Source organism: Schistocerca piceifrons, chromosome X (genome assembly GCF_021461385.2).
Source record: "Schistocerca piceifrons isolate TAMUIC-IGC-003096 chromosome X, iqSchPice1.1, whole genome shotgun sequence".
NCBI lineage: Eukaryota > Metazoa > Arthropoda > Insecta > Orthoptera > Acrididae > Schistocerca > Schistocerca piceifrons.
The window spans coordinates 201,038,714-201,065,034 of record NC_060149.1 but is presented as its reverse complement, the minus strand read 5'-3'; the positions used below and the strand labels follow the sequence as shown (position 1 = coordinate 201,065,034).

Sequence of the window (26,321 nt, the reverse complement as noted above, 5' to 3'; positions counted from 1 at the left end):
CGCGCCCGCGCGCTAATTTACATAACACCAGTGCCGCCTGCACTCCTGTCACTCGTGTGAAACTCGGCTCGCTTTTTCACACACCGTATCTCGTAAATAAGAGGCAGTGCCGAAAATGTAATGCCACCAAATTTTTCATTGTATTGTCAATATTGCTTGAGGTACTACACATCGTGCATATTACTAGCGCGAGATTCAACCTCCTGCCGATACAGGGGTCCGAATTGTAGCGCGTAACATGGAAATATTTAACGTAACTATGTCGGTGCGTGGGAAACAGTATACTGTAATCGAGTTTAGAATTCGAAGAGCACGTGCATACATGAAGCAACATCTTCTTTAGCATAGCAATCCCAGACCACACACAACCGCTGCGACATCTGTCATCGATCATCCTCTATAGAGTTCCGACTTGGCCCCATCTGATTTTCATCGTTTCCAAAATTTAAGAACACCTTCTTGGACTTCACTTTGAGAGTGAAGAAACGGTGCAGGCAGAGGCGAGATAACGTCTTCCTCAACAAATTCATCCTACAGTGATTTCATCAACAAACTAGTCACTGATACTTCCTGGCAGATTAAAACTGTGTGCCGGACCGAGACTCGAACTCGGGACCTTTGCCTTTCGCGGGCAAGTGCTCTACCTTCTGAGCTACCCAAGCACGATTCACGACTCGTCCTCACAGCTTTACTTCCGCCAGTACCTCGTCTCCTACCTTCCAAACTTTACAGAAGCTCTCTTGCGAACCTTGCAGGACTAGCACTCCTGAAATAAAGGATATTGCGGAGACATGGCTTAGCCACAGATGGTAGAGCACTTGCCCGCGAAAGGCAAAGGTCCCGAGTTCGAGTCTCGGTCCGGCACACAGTGTTAATCTGCCAGGAAGTTTCATATCAGCGCACACTCCGGTGCAGAGTGAAAATCTCATTCTGGAAACATCTCCCAGGCTGTGGCTAAGCCATGTCTCCGCAGTATCCTTTCTTCCAGTAGTGCTAGTTCTGCAAGGTTCGCAGGAGAACTTCTGTAAAGTTTGGAACGTAGGAGGCGAGGTACTGGCGGAAGTACAGCTCTGAGGACGGGCCGTGAGTCGTGCTTGGGTAGCTTACTCAGATGGTAGAGCACCTGCCCGTGAAAGGCAAAGGTCCCGAGTTCGAGTCTCGGTCCGGCACACAGTTTTAATCTGCTAGGAAGTTTCATATCAGCGTACACTCCGCTGCAGAGTGATAATCCCATTCTGGAAACTGGTCACTCGTTGGGAGAAATGTGTTTGTCGCCAGACTGCATATGTTGAGAAATAAATATGTAGAATAATGATGCAGAATGTCAGTAAAGTTTGTTTTTCACCGGAAGTTTTTTCTTAGATAAACGAAGTATAAGTAGTTCAATGAAAGCAGGCACTCTGTTACACTCTGCGCCCCAAGCCCTACCCCCACCCCCGCCCTTCTCTGGCGTGACAACACCCCTCTCGGGGGCGACCCCAACCTTTTCGGGGGCGACCCCACTCCTCTCAGGCCTTTAGAGTTTTCGCAGAAAAATTTTTGAAGCGTTATATTTCAGCACGCCCGTGTATTAAGTAATTGCAGAAAAACATGTCGATTGTGACTTCCTAGATTCCAGTAAGGCCATCGATATTGTACCGTATTGTCATCAACTGGTAATACAGACAGTCCGTAAGATGCAGTTCACCATACACCATTCCTTGGTAGGTGAAAGTGGACGATGTCCAACAGAAAGGTAAGTTCCACATCTACATCATACTCCACAAGCCACCCAACGGTGTGTGGCGTACGGTACTTCCGGTACCAGTAACTAATCCCACCTTCCTAGTTCCTCTGGCGAATGGCGCGTGGGATGAATTATTGTCTGTAAGTCTGGTCATTTCGCTAGATGTATGTGGGAGGCAATAATATGTTTTCCTACACTTCCTGGAAAGTATCACTGGAAATTTCAGTAGCAAATCTCCCCGCGATGCACAGCGCCTCCGTTATAACGTCAGCCACTGGAGTTTGTTGAGCATCTCTGTAACGCTCTCGCGCCGACTAAACTAACCTGTGACGAAACGCACCGCTCTTCGTTGGATCTTCTCTGCCTCTTCTATCAGTCCTACCTGGTAAGGATCGCAGATTGATGAACAGTGTTCAAGAAAAAAAAATGGTTGAAATGGCTCTGAGCACTATGGGACTCAACTTCTGAGGTCATTAGTCCCCTAGAACTTAGAACTAGTTAAACCTAACTAACCTAAGGACATCATAAACATCCATGCCCGAGGCAGGATTCGAACCTGCGACCGTAGCGGTCTTGCGGTTCCAGACTGCAGCACCTTTAACCGCACGGCCACTTCGGCCGGCAGTGCTCAAGAATCGGTGGAACAAGCGCCATGTAAGCCACTTCCTTCGTGGATAAGTTACATTTGCTTAAGATTATTCCTACGAATCCGTCTCGCATCTGATTTTCCAGCTGTTTATTTTATGTGGTCATTCCACTTAAGGTCGCTCTGTATAGTTACTCCTATGTGTTTCGCGGTAGCTACTGTTTCCAGCAATTTGTCATCGATAGTGTAGTTGTACAGTAGTGGATTTCTCTTCAGATGTACTCGCAATATGTTGCATGTACAGGTATTTACGTTGAGGGTCAACTGCCAGAGCCTGTACCATTCCTCAATCCTCCGCGGGTCATTCTGTAACTCGATTCTGTCTTCTGTCATTGTTACTTTCTTACAAACAACCACATCATCTGCTAACAGTCTTAAAGAGATTCCGACGCTTTCTACCAGATCATTTATATGAACTGTGAACAGTAACGGTCCTAACACACTTTCTTAGAGTATTCTAGAAATTACCTTTACATCTGTCGACTTGTTTCCGTTAGAGCGACTTGTTGAGTTCTCTCTGTCATGTAGATTTGATTCCAGTCGAAAACCTGGTACGATAGTCGGTAAGCTCGTATTTTTTCACTAAACGACAGTGCGGAACGGTGTCAAATTCCTTTCTCTAGTCAAGGAACACGGCATCTGCCTGAGCACCGTAGTATACAGTGCTGTGGAGCTCGAGGAGGAACAGAGCGAGCTGTGTCGGGAGATCTCTGTGGAATCACTGTTGATTTTTATAGAGGAGATGTTCGTTCTCCAAAAATTCCGCAGTTCTTGAGCATAAAACATGTTCTATAACTCCACAACAGATTGACGTCAACGATACCTATCTATATACATAAAGGATAGTTTGTCTGCAATTCATACAAATCTCCAGTTTTATCTCGATCTTGATGAAATTTTGCATATTTTACCTTCAAGACAAGAGGAAGATAATTGCCTATGCAAGATTTCGTAATCTGACTTCAAGCATATATGCATGTAATAGATAGCGGGGAAATGTTGTTACCAAAAATCTGTTGAAGTTCTTAGCCGATTTTAGATTTCACCAAACATATCGAAAAGTGCTCGCCAGAATAAATTACAGCGTAATACCTGTCACTAGATCGCGGGACGAGCGGAAGCTCGAGATTTGACAGAAACATCTTATTTATTTATGAGATGCCGTTGTTACATACGACACGTACTCTAGAACAAGGCTTCTCAAACTTTTCCCGTTGAGCTCCCCTTTTGAAACATTAATTATTTTGCTCGCCCCCACACCCTGTTTTCCTTTCCCTCCTCATAACTTCTCATACCTGGCCCCAAAAACGGCCCACGATATCTATTTATTATTTATTTATTATCTACTTATTGCAACTATTAGTTACAACAACAGCAATAATAATAATAATAATAATAATAATAACAACATAATAGAGTAATAATAAGTGTGTCCTTCGAGTACATCAGTGTTACACATTAAAAAAATTATCACACATTTATATTATCCAAAGATGGTGAAAGTACAATTACAACTAGTTTATAAATTACCACGGCTTCGTGTGTGGTTATTGGAGCTGACCAAATATATGTATTTCACTACGACATATTTTTTTTACAAATTAGTTCACGAATTACTTAGTTAAAGTTTAACTGTTTCCATCTGTATTGCTTTTAATTCATTTTGAACGTTCTGATATTCAAAATATTTCGACGTACAAATGACGATAGAACACTAGTCAACATGCAAGCGCAAATTTAAAAAACTGTTGTATTCAAATTGATCATCCAAAAAGGAAATAAACAACAGAAAAATGGGCACGGTTCAAAATTCGTAATTTTCTGACATTTCCATGTTTAGTGTGACGTGTGTGCCTGAATTTGTGATGAAAGCGGATCCAGTCTTGGTTGGGCCGGCCGAAGTGGCCGAGCGGTTCTAGGCGCTACAGTCTGGAACCGCGCGACCGCTACGGTCGCAGGTTCGAATCCTGCCTCGGGCATGGATGTGTGTGATGTCTTTAGGTTAGTTAGGTTTAAGTAGTTCTAAGTTCTAGGGGACTGATGACCTCAGAAGTTGAGTCACATGGTGCTCAGAGCCATTTGAACCAGTCTTGGTTGGATCGTCGAAACAGCAAGTCGAATTCGCCTCCCTACCTCACCAATTTCATTTCACCTCCTGATCCTCTCTCTTCATCACACTACTATGCACTTACGTCCACTCATCTTCGCTTCTGCCTGCCCACCTATTTAAAAAAAAATCACTTCTTCATTACTCTCACGCAGTATATAAATACAAAGCAACGAAATGAAATAGAATAACACATATAATTAACTAAAAAATGGTGTAGGTCGAAGACAAACTAGCGGCAATGTTAGACAGGCAACACTACAAAACACATGCACACTTACAAGCATAAAAGTAAACAGTAAATAGTGGTGTACGAAAAAGTGTGCTGTGTAAAACGTAAGAAATCCGTAGTTCTGCAGAGAAACGCAAAGTTAGGCTACAAGTATCAGTGTCTAATGAAGAAAGACACCAAAGACGCGCTAGCAGACTGGATTTCGTGATGTAGGCGAGAAACCGACCAGCAATTACCGTACGTAAAATCCAATAAATTTTTAACGAACTGTTGTTCGATCTTAGAAACAAATGAAATTGTAAATATCTGTAATTACCGACTACTGGTAATGCTTTACCGCAACAAAGCGAAACGTGTCTGTTAAAAAAACGCGCATTTTCTTGTAGTGGTAACGACAGAACAACTATATCATCTGGAAGTTAAAATGAAATTCGTTATTCGAGACTAGCGTGTTTTGTTTTGAACACGCGGGTGATATAGCTCTATTTGCAGGTTGACTTACACGAAAAGTGTTGGTTTCTCTAATATACCGTTATGTGAATGACAGAGGCAAATAATTTTCGTTCCAACTACTTGACTTTATTGGAGAGAGACAAATCAACTTTTTTTTTATTTTCGTTCAGTAAGTCCACGCACAGCTTTGTTCTGGGCTAACTCATTTTGAAGGAAGTATGTCTTCGTTACACAAAACTCTGTCGTAAAATTAATGATGCTTACCCTTATCATCTAGGTAGATAATTGTTTAAGGAGTTGCGAGTTTTAATACAGCAACGCAGTAGGCATTTTCTCTCACGAAATGTGTTCCAAGTAATTTGTTACAGTTCCGAAGGTATAATGGCATACATAGCGATAATGCTGCAAGAAAAAAATTGACTTTAATTACTCTCCATTAAAATTTCTTATAGCCTCGAAACTGGTAAATAATGGTGCTACCAAAATCTTTCATCGCTTACCCACTGATATTAAATGGCAGACTGGTAGCAAAGATGTTTCATAGAAGACCCTTTCTTTAGATAAAAAAAAATGTCGTCTGACTAGGACCTCCCGTCGGGTAGACCGTTCGCCGGCTGCTAGTCTTTCGATTTGACGCCACTTCGGCGACTTGCACGTCGATGGGGATGAAATGATGATAATTAGGACAACATAACACCGAGTCTCTGAGCGGAGAAAATCCCCTACCCAGCCGGGAATCGATCCCGGGGTCTTCAGGATTGACATTCTTTCGCGCTGACCACTCAGCTACCAGGGACAGACCTTTCTTTATATACTTGTAGCTTATTTTGTGCAAGTTGCGTATTTGTCTTACCGAGCTAAATAGTCTTCTCGGTTATGTAAACTCATCTGTAAAAGTCTTCAGACTTTTAAGTTAATGCCTATAAACTGACTTGTTATACGTCACGCGATATATCTTGCAAAATCACCTACCGAACATGTAACAAATTAGTTAGTTAAAACGTGTCCGAGAGATCCGAGACTAACTTTGACAGCTCTCGCGAATGTTGGGAGTTGGGAGAAAGCCACAAACGAAACATCGGTTCTTTATTTAACTCTCAGATCGATTCCGCCGCAAAGTCAGTTCATTCGATCGAGGACGCATCGTTAGTGGGCCAAGGTAGTTGCCTAGTTTCCGCGGGAATTTCTTGAGCCTCACCCAGATCGATTCCTTGAACGTGACGTCGTGAGCGCAGCTGAGGACATCGCCTCAGCCGCGCAGCTTTCACCCAAGCAAAGGCGCAGCCGCAGGCGCAAAGGAACCTCAGCGCTCACGCTGAGTGGCAGTCCGGTATGACAATGAAAGAGCATGCTATTCTCGTTGATGAATTCGGTATTCGTAAGTTCGTGAAATTTTTGCATAGATAAGCTTAGAAATACCACTTAGTTAGCTACAAACCGATTATTCACATCAAATCTGAATTATCGCTTTCGTGTTTGGAAACAAATACACTCCTGGAAATTGAAATAAGAACACCGTGAATTCATTGTCCCAGGAAGGGGAAACTTTATTGACACATTCCTGGGGTCAGATACATCACATGATCACACTGACAGAACCACAGGCACATAGACACAGGCAACAGAGCATGCACAATGTCGGCACTAGTACAGTGTATATCCACCTTTCGCAGCAATGCAGGCTGCTATTCTCCCATGGAGACGATCGTAGAGATGCTGGATGTAGTCCTGTGGAACGGCTTGCCATGCCATTTCCACCTGGCGCCTCAGTTGGACCAGCGTTCGTGCTGGACGTGCAGACCGCGTGAGACGACGCTTCATCCAGTCCCAAACATGCTCAATGGGGGACAGATCCGGAGATCTTGCTGGCCAGGGTAGTTGACCTACACCTTCTAGAGCACGTTGGGTGGCACGGGATACATGCGGACGTGCATTGTCCTGTTGGAACAGCAAGTTCCCTTGCCGGTCTAGGAATGGTAGAACGATGGGTTCGATGACGGTCTGGATGTACCGTGCACTATTCAGTGTCCCCTCGACGATCACCAGTGGTGTACGGCCAGTGTAGGAGATCGCTCCCCACACCATGATGCCGGGTGTTGGCCCTGTGTGCCTCGGTCGTATGCAGTCCTGATTGTGGCGCTCACCTGCACGGCGCCAAACACGCATACGACCATCATCGCTGAAGACGACACGTCTCCATTCGTCCCTCCATTCACGCCTGTCGCGACACCACTGGAGGCGGGCTGCACGATGTTGGGGCGTGAGCGGAAGACGGCCTAACGGTGTGCGGGACCGTGGCCCAGCTTCATGGAGACGGTTGCGAATGGTCCTCGCCGATACCCCAGGAGCAACAGTGCCCCTAATTTGCTGGGAAGTGGCGGTGCGGTCCCCTACGGCACTGCGTAGGATCCTACGGTCTTGGCGTGCATCCGTGCGTCGCTGCGGTCCGGTCCCAGGTCGACGGGCACGTGCACCTTCCGCCGACCACTGGCGACAACATCGATGTACTGTGGAGACCTCACGCCCCACGTGTTGAGCAATTCGGCGGTACGTCCACCCGGCCTCCCGTATGCCCACTATACGCCCTCGCTCAAAGTCCGTCAACTGCACATACGGTTCACGTCCACGCTGTCGCGGCATGCTACCAGTGTTAAAGACTGCGATGGAGTTCCGTATGCCACGGCAAACTGGCTGACACTGACGGCGGCGGTGCACAAATGCTGCGCAGCTAGCGCCATTCGACGGCCAACACCGCGGTTCCTGGTGTGTCCGCTGTGCCGTGTGTGTGATCATTGCTTGTACAGCCCTCTCGCAGTGTCCGGAGCAAGTATGGTGGGTCTGACACACCGGTGTCAATGTGTTCTTTTTTCCATTTCCAGGAGTGTAATTTCTATTATTGCTATGTGCGGGAAGTTGTAAATGACTACGAAATTCAGCTGTATTTCATTAAATCTCCCGTGAAATGAATGTAGTTGTTGGAATAGTAGATGTCAGACTCAGGTGCATTGGAAGGAACTTAATAAAACGTTGCTCATCCGCGAATCGAGTGCCTTAAAAAGAGCCCCGTCCTACTGATTATAGGGTACTGCACGTTAGTCTGGGATAGAACCTCACGCGCTCCGTGTCTTGCGAACACATATGAAATTTAATTTTCACTATATTATTTTCGTACGAATAAAAATAACAGAATTAGATCACTTACTTCTATACTGTAAGTGATTGTGCTGAAAATGTACAACGTACCACCTGTTAAATCCAAATCTTAAACGATGACCTTAAGCGCGAGACATGACATCAAAACCACTCGTGCATACTGAAATTTTTAGCCCGAAAACAATAATATGGAACCATTCAAAACCCACATTTTCCAGAAATAGCTGTTGAAACTTGTCTGGGGAAATAAGGAAAAGAAAATCATTCGGTGTTTTGTAGTAGGTGGCATTAGAAAAACCGCGCTAATTTCGCAAAGAGAAAACGATAACAAGAGCTTCAAAATTAGACGAGCTAATTCGTACAGATTTTCTAAAAGTACTGAAGGAGGAATGGAAAGAAAGTCAGGATTTTGCGTCCTGTGGACGCTGAAGTGATTAGAGACGGAGCACAAGCTCCAATTTGACAAGAACGTGAAAGAAATCCAAAAGGTCTAATCCCAGTGTTACTCTTAAATGATTTGAGGAAACCTCTGAACACACAAATCTGGATGTTCGGATTAGTATCTGAATTTCGCTAATCCAATACCCTAAGCAATGTATAGCCGCGGTGTTTCGTAATCAAACCTAACACAGAAATTCACCGTCACTTTCAAGCGTTTGCATCTCAATAAATTATTTACACTCTCAATTTACGCAAATTTTATCGGTTTATACATACTGACTAGCTTTCAAATGGAGTAAGTTAATCATCTGCTCTCATATTTTTATTGAGATAATCTTCTGAGGTGGATTTCCTGTTTAACTCAGTAGTTCTTTATAAACTCCAGCGTGCCTTCTTTACTTCCGGTTCACAGACAGAAACACTCAGTGAATTGGACTAGCGACGACAAAAGACACGAGTGTGAAGGAAATCAAACATTAGAAACAAAGATACTATCAACACACATACTATCTTCAGTTATGACGTTGCGTGATAATTAGCTAGCGAGCTCTCATCATCTATATCGTCCTCCGGACATGTTAAGTTGCTGTTTACAAGATGAATAATATCAAACATAGTACGTAACGAAAATACACAATATGCATATATATGGTTCAAATGGCTCTGAGCACTATGGGTCTTAACTTCTGAGGTCATTAGTCCCCTAGAACTTAGAACTACTTAAACCTAACTAACCTAAGGACATCACACATATCCATGCCCGAGGCAGTATTAGAACCTGCGACCGCAGCGGTCGCGCGGTTCCAGACTGTAGCGCCTAGAACCGCTCGGCCACCCTGGCCAGCATATGCATATACCGGGTGATCAAAAAGTCAGTATAAATTTGAAAACTTAATAAACCACGGAATAATGTACATAGAGAGGTAAAAATTGACAGACATGCTTGGATGACATGGGGTTTTATTAGAACAAAAAAAAACACTCCATGTTGCTAGACGCGTGAAGGATCTCTTGCACGCGTCGTTTGGTGATGACCGTGTGCTCAGCCGCTACTTTTGTCATTCTTGGCCTCCCAGGTCCCCAGACCTCAGTCCGTGCGATTATTGGCTTTGTGGTTACCTGAAGTCGCAAGTGTATCGTGATCGACCGACATCTCTAGGGATGCTCAAAGACAACATCCGACGCCAATGCCTCACCATAACTCCGGACATGCTTTACAGTGCTGTTCACAACATTATTCATCGACTACAGCTATTGTTGAGGAATGATGGTGGACATATTGAGCATTTCCTGTAAAGAACATCATCTTTGCTTTGTCTTACTTTGTTATGCTAATTATTGCTATTCTGATCAGATGAAGCGCCATCTGTCGGACATTTTTTGAACGTTTGTATTATTTTGGTTCTAATAAAACCCCATGTCATTCCAAGCATGTGTGTCAATTTGTACCTCTCTATCGACATTATTCCGTAATTTATTCAGTTTTCAAATTTATACTGACTTTGATCACCTGGTATATTATAAAAGTAAATACGTATATGTGTATGTTCTATGTCTCCTAAACCACGTGACCGATTTCAACCAAACTTCGTACACACACCACCTAGTGTCTGGGGATAAGAAACACCTACCTGTCAAAGAGGGTGGAGAAAAAGCAGCGTAGCCAGCGACGCGCGAATACCCGTACTTTAGTCATCAAGTACCTGGAAATGATAGTACATAGTGACTTGCCATAAACTTTACACATAACTACAAACGTTCAGAAAACTTATTCTCAGTGACAACCCACACAAAATGGTGAAAGGAAAAAAGTTTATCGCTTACTACATACATGTGTACACTTTGCCATGCGACTTCATACTGATTTGAATGGTGTATGTGTGTGTGTGTGTGTGTGTGTGTGTGTGTGTGTGTGTGTGTTGGATACGTTTCATTTAGATTTGTTGTTTTTGAAAATGAAACAGAAGAATTTCCCAGAAAGGACTCTCATACGTTATTCGTGTAGCTATCGAGCCACACAGCAACCAGTCATCTGTGGAAACGAGATATCATGGAGAAATGTACTCTGAGGCTCAGTTCTTAGCACGTTGCTTCCACGTAGTTGTCATCCGCCTATCCAATAGTAAACCATACGTTATGTGGCAGTGCACTGCCTAGTTTCTGTAAGGCTAAGACACAAATGTAGCTGATAAGAAAATAATTTTTCCCATATTTCCATAATTCTGAGATGCTGAGAACAGCACATCCAGAATAACGACATAGTTACGCAAAACTGCCCTTGAGACTGTTCTTGAGACTAATCTTGAGACTAGCGTATTGTAGCGCGTAATCTCACTTTGTACATATCCGCTTACTCTTTTGAAATATCGAGCAAATGACCGTATGGTTGGAAGCATGCCACCGTAATTTAGAGGAGTGCGGTACAAATCCCAGTGCGGCAATCTAGATTAAGGTTTCCCCACAGCTCCCCTAAGAAAGCATCAGCCAAACGCAGGGAGATTGCGTTGGAAAAAAGACACTGAAGATTTCGTTCCCCACCTTTGTCCAAATGAGCAAGTGCCCGATCTCCACACGACCACTCAACGCTAAATCCAAATATTTTCTAATCATCTCGATGTCTGTGAGGAGATGAAGTCTAAGCTATATTGTAAAAAAGATAAAATGTTAGCAACTTCAGTTTTGTCCACATAATAAGACGCATAGAAAAAGTATAAAACACACGGGACACTTGCAATGAAGAGACTGTAGCTTACGAAACACAAAACGTTTCAATATTGAGTGTAGTGAGTTGCAGCGACTTACGGTGCGTTGCCCAAGGAGCGACAGCGACGGACTCCCTGCGCGCGTTCTCAGGTATAGCCTACATACGGTGACGCGACCGAATTTCAAAATGGTTCAGAAGGTCATCAGTACCCTAGACTTAGAACTACTTAAACCTAACTAACCTAAGGACATCATACACTCCATGCCCGAGGCAGGATTCGAACCGGCGACCGTAGAAGCCGCGTGGTTCCGGACTGAAGGGCCTAGAACTGCTCGGTCAGAGTTGCCGGCGCGACTGAATTTCGTTCGCACCGCGGCGCCAGTGGGAAGTAGGCAACGGCCGATTTCGATTTGACTTCGAACTACTTAAATATTTTACTACACGAAGATGTCACAGTAATATTATTGTGGCTCCTCAAACACAACAAGAAGAAGAACATTAATAGTATTTTTGCGGAACATGACAGTTTAGGTCGTTATAACAGTTTGATTAATGTTTGCGCCAAATTCAGACCTTATTGTAGGTTAGTTTGCGCATATTTTGCAACTTACAAAAAAAGTGCAACCTCTTCGAGAAATTTACCAGTCCAGCTGAAGAACTCGCTGTAGCACTAATTTTCTTCTCTAATACACCAACTCTTGGCTCTGAACTAAACTAAACTCCACCCCGACAGGCCATGAAGGGTCAAAGGTCCTGACTGGCCGCCGTGTCATCCTCAGGTCATAGGCATCATCACCGGATGCTCCTCAGTTTGCCTCACGAGGGCTGAGTGCGCCCCCCTTGCCAACAGCGCTCGGCAGACAGGATGGTCACCCATCCAAGTGCTAGCCCAGCCCGACAGCGCTTAACTTCGGTGACTTGACGGGAACCGGTGTTACCACTGCGGCAAGGCCGTTGGCAACTCTTGTCTAGAATTATTTTTTTTCCTTTAGTCAAAGTTGTAATGGTTTAAAAACTCGTAACGTTTCTACATATCGTAGAACGTTAAGCAATTCCTCATTTCTTGCTAAGAAACCCTTTCCTGTTACAAGCTGTCATATTTCTCCTTTAAGGTGAAGACAGCGAAAATTTTGGAAAATAGTTCTTTATTAACAAGCTCGGATATTATTCATACAATAACTTCTGCATAGTACAGAGTCACTGTGATAAAAGTCCGTATTTACTGTTCCATCATCGACAGATTTACAGCATCGAAGAGAGAGAGAGAACTTAATATAAATAGTATTCATTAAAATGACGTGCTGTTTTTAAGAAACGTGGTAAAAAATTAAAAACCTGAGATTAAAAAGATATAAATCATGCCCCTGAGGTAACCAATCTCAAATAATATCAACCTCTTCTGACTTACTCTTAAACTTCTCATTATTGAATTTTATATTCATCACTTAATTCCAAAATTCCATATGGTTTATTGACTCAACTAAAATGGTTTGTGGGGTTTCCTCATAGCCATACGCATGCTCATTAAAAATAAATTTACGTCTTTCTCCTTAGGTGCCTGTTGGTATTTTATTTTGAATTCTAGGGACGCTTGCTCCCTTTCAGTCTGTCTTTTTGCCGAGCAGGAGATACATCTTGTCCTCAACATTAATCTTCTTCCTCTTACGTAAATTTGTGCCGATGGCATCAGGACCTTTGTTCATCTGCACGGAAGTTGTATGGTCATCTGAAACATTTAATGGAACTTGTATCTCTCTCTCATCTCAGGCTCTTCCAGGTTGGGTTAAAATGTATAAATGTGTGTGAAACTTATGGGACTTAACTGCTAAGGTCATCAGTCCCTAATCTTACACACTACTTAACCTAAATTATCCTAAGGACAAACACACACACACACCCATGCCCGAGGGAGGTTCAAATGGCTCTGAGCACTATGGGACTCAACTGCTGAGGTCATTAGTCCCCTAGAACTTAGAACTAGTTAAACCTAACTAACCTAAGTACATCACAAACATCCATGCCCGAGGCAGGATTCGAACCTGCGACCGTAGCGGTCTTGCGGTTCCAGACTGCAGCGCCTTTAACCGCACGGCCACTTCGGCCGGCCCCGAGGGAGGACTCGAACCTCCACCGGGATCAGCCGCACAGTCCATGACCACGTTAAGTCATATGGATTCAGCTTCTGTATTGTTCTTTTCATACGTCTAAAAGAGTCAAACATTGGAGACAAATCTTCCACAAAATATTTTCTATTTTAGTTCGTCAAATGAATCAATACAATGCTTACAGTAAGTTTAGGGGCTCATCTAAATTGCGTTGAATCCACAAGTGTCCCTTAAGTAACAACATTCCAGCCAGTGTTTTACACGATGTTATTAGAGATATGAATTACGAGTTTATGGTTAAAATTTCACTGCTTTGGCTCTAAACTTTTGGATATTTAATGTTATCCATTATGTAAACAGAGCTGTTTTCTTTCTCTAACACTGCTAGTTGTACTGCTCTGAAATTTTTAATGCCGCTACACCCTAGTAATCACAAAAATAATTATACAACGTGGGAAAAAATTAATATTGATTTGGTTACCTCTCAAACAAACTTACTCTTCCCCGGTAAATTCAATGCCAAAAGTGGTCAGTTCTGTTCCGCGGTAACTACAGACTGGCAACACTAACAGTTAGACGATTTGTGACCGCGCAGTTGTCTTCTCCGAGTCTCGTTTGTGATGGATCAGCAGTAAAAAGAGGTCTAAATGTTGCCAGTCAGGAGTTATCGCGGAACGAAACTGGTCAATTCTGCCACAGAAATTATCGGGGAAAAATTTTGATTGAGAGGGGACGAAGCGAGTAGGATCTTTTTCCCCACATTGTATTAGTGTTTATATGATATCTATGCTGTAATAAAATAGCAGTAAGAATTTATAGCTGTGGGAGTAGCAGTTTTCGAGAAAGGAAACATTTTCGTCAGAAAAAAAGGATTCTTTAGCTTCGTTTACGAGACGGTAAAACATTCCATCTTCCAAGATATTACAGCTACAGCAGTGAAACTTTTACTGAAAACCCGTAATTAAGATGTCTAGTAACATCATATAAAACCTTGTTTGAATTGCTGTTCCTTTAGACATACAGGCGGATTCAGCGAAATTTAGACCTGTTCTTAAATTTTCTGCAAGCGCTGTAACACCCCAAACTTATTATTCTCAAACATAAAGCGGCGGAAACTATTGGCAGAGCAAAGAAATATGCTTAAAATCAAAAAATTTACTTATTGTCCTTCGTCTTAAACTGTGTCCAGGAAAACTTAGTGGTCATACAGAACTGGTTTCGCTGTCATTTGCTCCTGTTCCAAGCATTCTTTGTCTTCTATCTCTCCGACATGAGTCCTTAAAATTTCTCCATATGTTGTTGAAAATATCGCTTAAATGCCATGAAATATAAGTTTGCTAAAAAAGCATACTTATTTTGCCAACAGGAGAATCTTAGACATCTCTAGTATTTTTCTTCCGAATCTTTACAGAATACGTAAGCAGACTTATGGAAGAAGTACTGTCCGCATTTGTCTACAAACTACACTCCTGGAAATTGAAATAAGAACACCGTGAATTCATTGTCCCAGGAAGGGGAAACTTTATTGACACATTCCTGGGGTCAGATACATCACATGATCACACTGACAGAACCACAGGCACATAGACACAGGCAACAGAGCATGCACAATGTCGGCACTAGTACAGTGTATATCCACCTTTCGCAGCAATGCAGGCTGCTATTCTCCCATGGAGACGATCGTAGAGATGCTGGATGTAGTCCTGTGGAACGGCTTGCCATGCCATTTCCACCGGGTGCCTCAGTTGGACCAGCGTTCGTGCTGGACGTGCAGACCGCGTGAGACGACGCTTCATCCAGTCCCAAACATGCTCAATGGGGGACAGATCCGGAGATCTTGCTGGCCAGGATAGTTGACTTACACCTTCTAGAGCACGTTGGGTGGCACGGGATACATGCGGACGTGCATTGTCCTGTTGGAACAGCAAGTTCCCTTGCCGGTCTAGGAATGGTAGAACGATGGGTTCGATGACGGTTTGGATGTACTGTGCACTATTCAGTGTCCCCTCGAGGATCACCAGTGGTGTACGGCCAGTGTAGGAGATCGCTCCCCACACCATGATGCCGGGTGTTGGCCCTGTGTGATTCGGTCGTATGCAGTCCTGATTGTGGCGCTCACCTGCACGGCGCCAAACACGCATACGACCATCATTGGCACCAAGGCAGAAGCGACTCTCATCGCTGAAGACGACACGTCTCCATTCGTCCCTCCATTCACGCCTGTCGCGACACCACTGGAGGCGGGCTGCACGATGTTGGGGCGTGAGCGGAAGACGGCCTAATGGTGTGCGGGACCGTAGCCCAGCTTCATGGAGACGGTTGCGAATGGTCCTCGCCGATACCCCAGGAGCAACAGTGTCCCTAATTTGCTGGGAAGTGGTGGTGCGGTCCCCTACGGTACTGCGTAGGATCCTACGGTCTTGGCGTGCATCCGTGCGTCGCTGCGGTCCGGTCCCAGGTCGACGGGCACGTGCACCTTCCGCCGACCACTGGCGACAACATCGATGTACTGTGGAGACCTCACGCCCCACGTGTTGAGCAATTCGGCGGTACGTCCACCCGGCCTCCCGCATGCCCACTATACGCCCTCGCTCAAAGTCCGTCAGCTGCACATACGGTTCACGTCCACGCTGTCGCGGCATGCTACCAGTGTTAAAGAGTGCGATGGAGCTCCGTATGCCACGGCAAAGTGGCTGACACTGACGGCGGCGGTGCACAAATGCTGCGCAGCTAGCGCCATTCGACGGCCAACACCGCGGTTCCTGGTGTGTCCGCTGTGCCGTGCGTGTGATCATTGCTTGTACAGCCCTCTCGCAGTGTCCGGAGCAAGTATGGTGGGTCTGACACACGGGTGTCAATGTGTTCTTTTTTCCATTTCCAGGAGTGTATCTTCTATTTATTTACCAGTTCCTTGAACAGAAAAACTTTTGGAACAAGCAGAGTAAATTTCGACCAAATGATAGTATTCCAACTGTGACGGTGCTGGAACAAAGCGCCCTTGTACTTATGACGCTGTAAATCTAAAGAGCATAACTTAATCATAGCTAACACTTGGTTCAAGAATCATGAAAGAAGTTTGTATACATGGAAGAATCCTGGAGATGCTAAAAGGTATCAGATAGATTATATAATGGTAAGACAGAGATTTAGGAACCAGGTTTTAAATTGTAAGACATTTCCAGGGGCAGATGTGGGTTCTGACCACAATCTATTGGTTATGAACTGCAGGTTGAAACTGAAGAAACTGCAAAAAGGTGGGAATTTAAGGAGATGGGACCTGGATAAACTGAAAGAACCAGAGGTTGTACAGAGTTTCAGGGAGAGCATAAGGGAACAATTTACAGGAATGAGGGAAAGAAGTACAGTACAAGAAGAATGGGTAGCTCTGAGGGATGAAGTAGTGAAGGCAGCATAGGATCAAGTAGGTAAAAATACGAGGGCTAGTAGAACTCCTTGGGTAACAGAAGAAATATTGAACTTAATCGATGAAAGGAGAAAATATAAAAATGCAGTAGACGAAGCAGGCAAAAAGGAATACAGACGTCTCAAAAATGAGATCGACAGGAAGTGCAAAATGGCTAAGCAGGTATGGCTAGAGGACAAATGTAAGGATGTAGAGGCTTATCTCACTAGGGGTAAGATAGATACTGCCTACAGGAAAATTAAAGACACCTTTGGAGAAAAGAGAACCACTTGTATGAATATCAAGAGCTCAGATGGAAACCCAGTTCTAAGCAAAGAACGGAAAGCAGAAAGGTGGAAGGAGTATATAGAGGGTCTATACAAGGGCGATGAACTTGAGGACAATATTATGGAAGAGGATGTGGATGAAGATGTAATGGGAAATACGATACTGCGTGAAGAGTTTGACAGAGCACTGCAAGACCTGAGACGAAATAAGGCCCCGGGAGTAGACAACATTCCATTAGAACTACTGACGGCCTTGGGAGAGCCAGTCCTAACACAACTCTACCATCTGGTGAGCGAGATGTATGAGACAAGCGAAATACCCTCAGACTTCAAGAAGAACATAATAATTCCAATCCCGAAGAAAGCAGGTGTTGACAGATGTGAAAATAACCGAACAATCAGTTTAATAAGTCACAGCTGCAAAATACTAACGCGAATTCTTTACAGACGAATGGAAAACTGGTAGAAGCCGACCTCGTAGAAGATCAGTTTGGATTCCGTAGAAATGTTGGAACACGTGAGGCAATACTGACCTTACGACTTATCTTAGAAGGAAGATTAAGGAAAGGCAAACCTACGTTTCTAGCATTTGTAGACTTGGAGAAAGCTTTTGACAACGTTAACTGGAATACTCTCTTTCAAATTCTGAAGGTGGCAGGGGTAAAATACAGGGACCGAAAGGCTATTTACAATTTGTACAGAAACCAGATGGCAGTTATAAGAGTCGAGGGACACGAAAGGGAAGCAGTGGTTGGGAAGGGAGTGAGACAGGGTTGTAGCCTCTCCCCGATGTTATTCAATCTGTATATTGAGCAAGCAGTAAAGGAAACAAAAGAAAAATTCGAAGTAGGTATTAAAGTCCATGGAGAAGAAATAAAAACTTCGAGGTTCGCCGATGACATTGTAATTCTGTCAGAGACAGCAAAGGATCCGGAAGAGCAGTTGAATGGAATGGAAAGTGTCTTGAAAGGAGGATATAAGATGAACATCAACAAAAGCAAAACGAGGATAATGGAATGTGGTCGAATTAAGTCGGTTGATGCTGAGGGAATTAGATTAGGAAATGAGACACTTAACGTAGTAAAGGAGTTTTGCTATTTGGGGAGCAAAATAACTGATGATGGTCGAAGTAGAGAGGATATAAAATGTAGACTGGCAATGGCAAGGAAAGCGTTTCTGAAGAAGAGAAATTTGTTAACATCGAGTATAGATTTAAGTGTCAGGAAGTCGTTTCTGAAAGTATTTGTGTGGAGTGTAGCCATGTATGGAAGTGAAACATGGACGATAAATAGTTTGGACAAGAAGAGAATAGAAGCTTTCGAAATGTGGTGCTACAGAAGAATGCTGAAGATTAGATGGGTAGATCACATAACTAATGAGGAGGTATTGAATAGAATTGTGGAGAAGAGGAGTATGTGGCACAACTTGACAAAAAGAAGGGACCGGTTAGTAGGACATGTTCTGAGGCATCAATGGATCACAAATTTAGCATTGGAGGGCAGCGTGGAGGGTAAAAATCGTAGAGGGAGACCAAGAGATGAATACACTAAGCAGATTGAGAAGGATGTGGGTTGCAGTAAGTACTGTTAGATGAAGTAGCTTGCACAGGATAGGGTAGCATGGAGAGCTGCATCAAACCAGTCTCAGGACTGAAGACCACAAGAACAACAACAAATCTAAAGGCACTAATGCTGAGAGACTAGCTCACAGAGTATTACTTTCAGTGAGTATCTCATTGCAGTTTTCTTTGGGTAGTTATCGTGCTCCCGTCGCAGCACTGGTCACTGCTACACTGCTGAGGCGGCGCGCGCGCGCCAGTCGCACGTCGCAGCCCAAACTCAAACTGCGCATGCGCGAACAGGCTGCCACCTTCGCCGCAGAGAGAAGGGTTTGATTGGGGGGGCGAAAGTCTGTCGCTGTCTCGCCTTGGACAACACACCTTCATTCGTGCGAAGTTCCAGAACAACAACGAACTGAAGACTGCGTGTACAGGGAAGTTAGTTGCTTTAACACGCTGCGACTTGGTGTAGCGCTCATATCTAAATTCTGTCGTGAATGGAAGTCACGTGAAGTGTCAGAAAATATTCTGATACCGATTCGAAGTCGATCGCAGAATGCTCGGCTTACCAATCCGACACTGCAGCATTCCAGTGGGAAATGCTTTTAGAGGTACGGAAAGGCCAGTCTTAAAATTCTGAGAGCGGACGTTCCATGACAAGACAAAACACTTTATTTACTCCCAGACTGTCAACACCGACACTACCAGACATTTGTTGACCCCCTTAATTAGTGAGTGAGTCTGTCGCCCTATAAGGAACTGTAATATGTTCCGCTACACACGTACATCAATGTGCAGTGCCTGGACATGTGCGCCTTATTTTACACACGTCAAGGAATGTGGCGTATTAGTAAGGCACGCAACTACGAAGTAATCATAAATGATTGAAACGATTTCATAAATCCACTGTAGCTACACTATTTGACATATTGTCGCATAACTCATAGAAAAACTCAAAAAGTTTTGTACTCGTGAAGCCGCACTTCAGATTTCTGCCACCAAAGCGTAGCAGTGAGCTGTTTGTTAGGCACGGTGGCGAACGGCGCCGAGAAAATGTGCTCTGTGTTTGAATTCTATAAACAGGAAATTGAGAAACCACTGGATCGTTCGTACTGAGAGCCAAATCCTCCCGACCTTACCCCATGCGATTTTTTTTTTTTTGTATTCGGTTATGTGAAAGAGTCAGTGTTTACGCCGCCTCTACTAACAAACCTACCAGAACTACGAGCCCGCATCGACAATGCTTTTGAACATGCTGCACCGAACGTGTGAAGAACTTAATTATCGACCTGATATTCACAGAATCAAAAGGGATACTTTGTAGCATTCAGGACAGCTGTTTAAATCACTGTGTGACCATTCAGAAATAGCTCTCTGTGATTTCAGTAAATTGCTGAAGGCGAATGCCGGGATGGTTCCTTTGTAGGCATGCCCAATTTCCTTTCCCAATTCTCACATGCATTTTTTCTCAAATTACATCGTCGTTGTCGTCGTCGTCGTTGGTGGTGTAATGGTAAAGCCGGCCGGTGTGGCCGTGCGGTTCTAGGCGCTTCAGTCTGGAACCGCGTGACCGCTACGGTCGCAGGTTCGAATCCTGCCTCGGGCATGGATGTGTGTGATGTCCTTAGGTTAGTTAGGTTTAAGTAGTTCTAAGTTGTAGGTGACTGATGACCTCAGAAGTTAAGTCGCATAGTGCTCAGAGCCATTTGAACCATTTTGTAATGGTAAAGCTCGTGCCCGGAATCCGAAAGGACCCGGGATCGAATCCCGGTTGGACGAAGCAAATTTTAAATCTGCCTTTATTCTAGTCTTTACCTCTCAACAATGTGAGGAGTCACCAGGGACGGCATGTAGTCGGGATTCCTCGTTAAACTGTAGGTCCTTATTCCCTGCTTGGATAACAGGGCTGAGCAGAGACATGCAAGTCGCCAAAGCGGCGTAAATTGAAAAACCTGAACCGGCCAATAGATAGCTCCTCGCTGACATGACGTTAAAGCTTAACTTTTTTTCTATATTTCCTTAACTTGCAAAGAGTGTCGGGGTAGGGACTTCCACGAGGAGCCTCTCACTTCTGCCCTAACTTGCTTTAGGGTACAGTTACACTTAAAGAACAACAAAAAGGTCGTCGTTGTTTGGTTTTCAAGCCATGTCAATATACATTTACACTCCATGTCTGATGCAGTTCGTGACATACCTGTTTCACCGCAAAGCTGAAGATTGCGGATAGAGAAACGTAGTTCACATTACCGACAAAAAGATACACCGGAATTCAGAATAACTATACAACAACAGAACTCAATTAGTTAGGTAATAATTCGAGAAACAATGGAGTCCACACCCCACCCCCTCCCTCCCAGAAAAATACAGACAGATTGCCATGGAAGACTATGCTCAATGAGCTCCTGGAGGTACATTGGCGCGACTCGGCCATTTTCGGTAATGATGATATGACATCCGTTACCGTTGCCTATGAACGGTCACGTCTAACAGCTCACATTTTTAGGCTAGCTGAAGGAGTAAGGTATGAATCGTATTCGAATTTTTTAACCATTTAACGTCATAGAATCCACAGGAAATTTCTGTAACGTTTGAGTTTGAGTGAAGCAACAGGAGACGAGCCGTCGTGCTGATAAATAACCTATGCCTCGGAACAGGACCAAAACATCTACAAACCGTAATTATAACGAGAACGTGATACACTTATTCTATAGTACAGTGGGCTAGCATTGTTACCCTAAAGGATACAGACGTGCTTTCTGTCGAGCGGTTCTAGGCGCTTCAGTCCGGAAGCGCGCGACTGCTACGGTCGCAGGTTCGAATCCTCTCTCGGGCATGGATGTGTGTGATGTCCTTAGGTTAGTTAGGTTTAAGTAGTTCTAAGTTCTAGGGGACTGATGACTTCGGATGTTAACTCCCATAGTGCTCAGAGCCATGTGGAGCGGAGTCGTGCTTCGGCTAGCGACATAAACGGTCACTGGCTATGAGCGCCGGATGCGGGTCAGCCAGTGTCACGCGATAGGCGCCAATGAAAGTAGCAAAACAGTGATAACATTGTATCTGTGAGTGGCGGCGGCCGCTTTCAGTGCCGGTCGACGAGTCGTGTAGCGTCCGCTCGGCCTTCTTCATTATCAGAAGCCGACGCTGTAGCAACTGCCATCCCGCACGTCCTAACTGTAACAAGAACTCGACATCAGCACACAAAAACGGTTTACAGTCATTAAACTAAGCCACGTATCTATGTAACACGATACGTTCCATTTTCAAGTGTGGGCATTCCAGTGGAGCTTAAAACGGTGCACCACACACTGCAGCTAATCATTCCGAGACTGTATGACACCTGGTGGCGTCACGAAGGAAAGTACACCCCCCCCCCAACCCCCTCCCCCGACCCACCATCGGGAGGCCCAACGGTACCGATCGACCGCCGTGTCATCCTCATAGATAGGCGTCACTAGATGTGGATGGGCGTGTGCTCACCACACCGCTCTCCCGGCTGTTGTCAATTTTCGAGACAGGAGCCGCTGCTCTCCGATCAAGTAGCTCCTAGTAGGTCTCATAAAGGCTGAGTGCACCCTGCATACCAACAGCGGTCGGCAAACTCGGACGGTCAGCCATCCGAGCGCTGGCCGAGCCCGACGAAACTTTGCGCGGGTGAACTGGCAAGGGACCGGTATTACCACTGCGGCAAGGCGTTGGCAAGAAAAATACGCAGGCTGTTAAAAATGTATTCCATAGAGGTGCTAGTATTATAGAGGACCGAGCGGAAAACACGTCTGCGTGAAGTCGGGACAGCTCTTGGGAACTAGTGAAGCGATGTCGAAGCTAGTGAACCATTATTAGAGTCCAGTTACTTTTACGTAATGTTTACAAGTCGTCGTTCTCCCGCATCAGCCTCGGCCGTTGCTCTTTCAGCTATGTGTTGGATTCAGACGCGACAGTTGGCTGCGACTGCGACGCTGCCCCCTCCTCTTTCCCCACCCTGGCAGACGGCGACACGGCCGCAACACGACTGGAGTCGTCGCCGTTTCCCAAGCTCCGGTCGGCGGCGGCGGATTCAAATACATTCCGATTTTCTTGCTGTAAAAAATACTGTATGTTAATGCAACCAAGTTACATCGGCTCCCAGAGTTAGTTTTTCGATACAGATTCTCCTTTTACTTTAAAAAATTGAAAAGTATCTCTTCCGGTTTTGCGTGTTTTTTTCGCTGTATATTACTTCTCAATCAATTGTGAGGAAAGTAAAAGGCACAAAAAATTGATGTTTGCGTATCTTACAGTTTCACATCACAGCTTGATAATGAGGTGTCTATTTTTCCGATATTCGCCACAGTTATCCCGATACTTAATTTACAAGTAACCTACTGCATAAAATTTGAATTGTGTACAGTGAAAAATGTGGTCGCTGGCTACTTTACGTATGGTTCACGTTAGGTCATACATCGTTGCCGATGAAAAGAAGCTAACATATCGAAATTATTTTTTAAGTTGAGATCAGATTGATATCGATCTCCGTTTCCGAGATTTGGGCTCATATATCTCAGTGAGCGTCGCGACTAGCCGCCAGTTCTGTCGACGCGCGACGAGAATCGTGTGGTCATCACACGATAGAGAATGCATTTGTTTTGTTTCGCTGAGTCATTTGGACCTAATGAAACCATTTTATGTCATATTCCTCCGGTATGAGTTACTAATATATGCTCTTGACAACTTCATTTAAAATGCCACGAAACGTAGGTTTCTTAAAGCCAAGTGATCAAGCAGAACCCATTTTCTTGGTTTTGCTGAGGCATCTGAACCTGTTCCAAGCTTTCTTTCTCGTTTATTTCTCTGATACGAGTCCCGAATATTCCTCCATTTGTTTTTGCACATTTCACCTAAAATTCCAATGAAAGATAAGTTTATTAACAATAAGCGCACGCTAGCTTCATTGCATTGTTTCAAGTTCTTGACAACAAGATAGGGTTACACCTTAATCATCTCTAGAATTTTGATTCTGAACGTCTACAGTATACACTGGCAGAAATGTGGAAGAAATGATGTCCATGCTTGTTCACAAAATTTCCCCAAATTATACTTGTCAGTTTCTCCCATGCAGAAACTTTTGGAACAAGCTAAGGCAACTTTCATAGCCGACTGAATCTTTATTCCCATCGAAATGAACTTCCATATTCTTGTATTCTGACAGCATACATCGTTATGGATGACATCAACATTTAATCTTGCCAAGCTGCACTCAAAAGATGACTCCAGGATTTACAAAAGACGAATTTCAATTGTGAACTGTGTCAGACCAGAAGGGCCTTGTAAAACAGTAGTGCACTTTTGGCACAAGTTTTTTGAGCACCATCTTCTACCAATGAATTGAAGTGAATGTGACAAATAACTTATTGCAGCATACTGTTTGCGCAATCTGTTGAGAAACGCCTTCCTCAAAAACGAACATCTATTGATTACAGAAAGCTGTACAACAATCTGGTGGTGGTTTTTCACAACTAGAAGGTATCATCAAGACACCAATCTACCGTTTACTTTCAAAGTGAAGGTATTGTAAAATGTAACTTTCTCGTTGTACTTTAGATTGTTCATTTTATAATGTATTTGCCGTTTTCAATTTTTATCGTCACAAAAAAGAGTAATGCGAAAATTGACCTTCAAGTTCATTTTCATCATTCTAATTCTACATCTGCATGGATTACACTGATTTTCATAACAGGCCTGAAAAATTTGCATTAATGGGAAAATATTATATATTTCACTCACCTGCCAGTTTCAACTGTGCACCAATTTCTTCCCAAATTCTGTCTCTGAACATAGTGTCTCTATATTTAGGGTTCTTCAAATCGTAAAGGCAAGGCTGTTGCGAGACCAGCTCACAGAGCATCACATCCTGTGAGTGGCTCATTTCAGTTTTCCTTGACTGGCTCGACATCTTTCTCGCAGCCGTACGTCTTTCTGTCGTGCGACTTCCGTCGCAACACTGCTCACTGGTGCAGTGCTGCGACAGCTGCCGCAACAGTCGCGCGTCGCATCCCAAACTCGAACTGCGCATGCGCCAGCGGACAACTTCTGACGTCACGTAGCGACCCGTCGCAGTCGCTAGTGTGCGTCGCGTCTTGGACAACGTACCTAGCCGGCGAGCAGGTGCGGCCGTCTCGGGCTGGCTGCTGGAGTGTATGACGCATCCGCGATGTAGCTGGTGTCGTCGGTTGATCTCCTCCTTACCCCTGGTAGGTTTCAGCACTCGAAGGCGCCTTAGTGTTGAACAGGAACTTGGACCCCGAGATTTGGTTTCCGCGTTGAAGTCCGATACTGGTAGCACTCTGCGATGTGTTATTGTCGGTAGACAGTCGGTACCTCCGTCGGCAGATGGTAGGCGGCGAGGTGAAGGCCATCATCTCGAGTACTTTTTCGGCTGCTTCATGGACTGTGCTGGAGAATTTAGCACATACATTCACTAAATTTCACCATCGTGGTGTCTACTTCTGTTATTGTAAGTGCCATCGATCCCAATGATCAACTCGTGACGAGTGCTGGAGAGCTCAAGAGTGTTTAAAGGAAGGCTATGACGCAAGGTTCGATTCTTAATAACTGAATGTGCCTTCCTTATTCGGCTATATTCACTTAACATGCTTTAAGTACTGTGTCGGTCTCTCACTATGTGCTCTTATGAAAGAGATACAGTTTCCTGCAACATTTCTTACGAGCTAACAAATATGTTTGTCTGGCTTCCCTCGATTTCCTGTCACAGTTTGCTTTCTGCTGAATGCGTATCCTCACAGGGCAGACAGTGTCGTCAGCCTGAATCACTTAAGACATACCGGCTTGCTTCCTGCTTCCGCCTGTGTAAATGTAAGGGCGGTTTAATAATTTTTTCGTAATTTCTACGCCTTACTCTTCTATGCCGCAACAGTATGGACCAAACGAGACAAAAAAGGCCAGTAAGTGAAGGTTCTAACATACATACCTGAAGAAGTATGAGTACTTGTTCATCTTCGTTTCTGTGACATGGAACTCTTTTCACTGTAAGCTGTTTGCTAATACGAGCGACCTACACAGTGCAAGAAACGAACGAGAACACTTTATTCTGTTACTGCGTAACAACAGAGCTTCTAATGTTATTTGCTTAATATTAGGTACGTACGTGTGTGTGTGTGTGTGTGTGTGTGTGTGTGTGTGTGTGTTTTTGGAACTTACAGGTCGCAACGGGGAGGTTATCAGCGTATGTCCACTCGTGGAAAGGTGTGCTTCTGTCCGACGTCTAATGGAATGATGCACTCTCAGAAAATCTTCAGGTTGGTCATGGATGCGCTAACAGGCATTGATAACGCGCTACTGTAGTGTTTGTACATCATTAAAAGGCCATAGAGACTCGACCGTGGATCAAAGAAAACGTGTCGCCTGGTCGGATGAATTGCATTTGTTGTTACAGCAGGTCGCACGTGCAGAAACACAATGGCTATGGCACACCAACTTGACCATGACAATATTACAACTACTTCTTCATCT

The 26,321-nt window shown here is 44.3% G+C and overlaps 1 protein-coding gene and 1 pseudogene across 1 annotated transcript in view; one reads left to right on the top strand and one right to left on the bottom strand.

Annotated features, from left to right (window-relative positions):
* LOC124722248 (sodium-dependent transporter bedraggled) overlaps nt 1–26,321 on the top strand; it is a 733,406-nt gene that overhangs the window by 196,578 nt on the left and 510,507 nt on the right. The window lies entirely within an intron of this gene.
* Nucleotides 12,304–12,421, bottom strand: LOC124723846 (annotated as a pseudogene).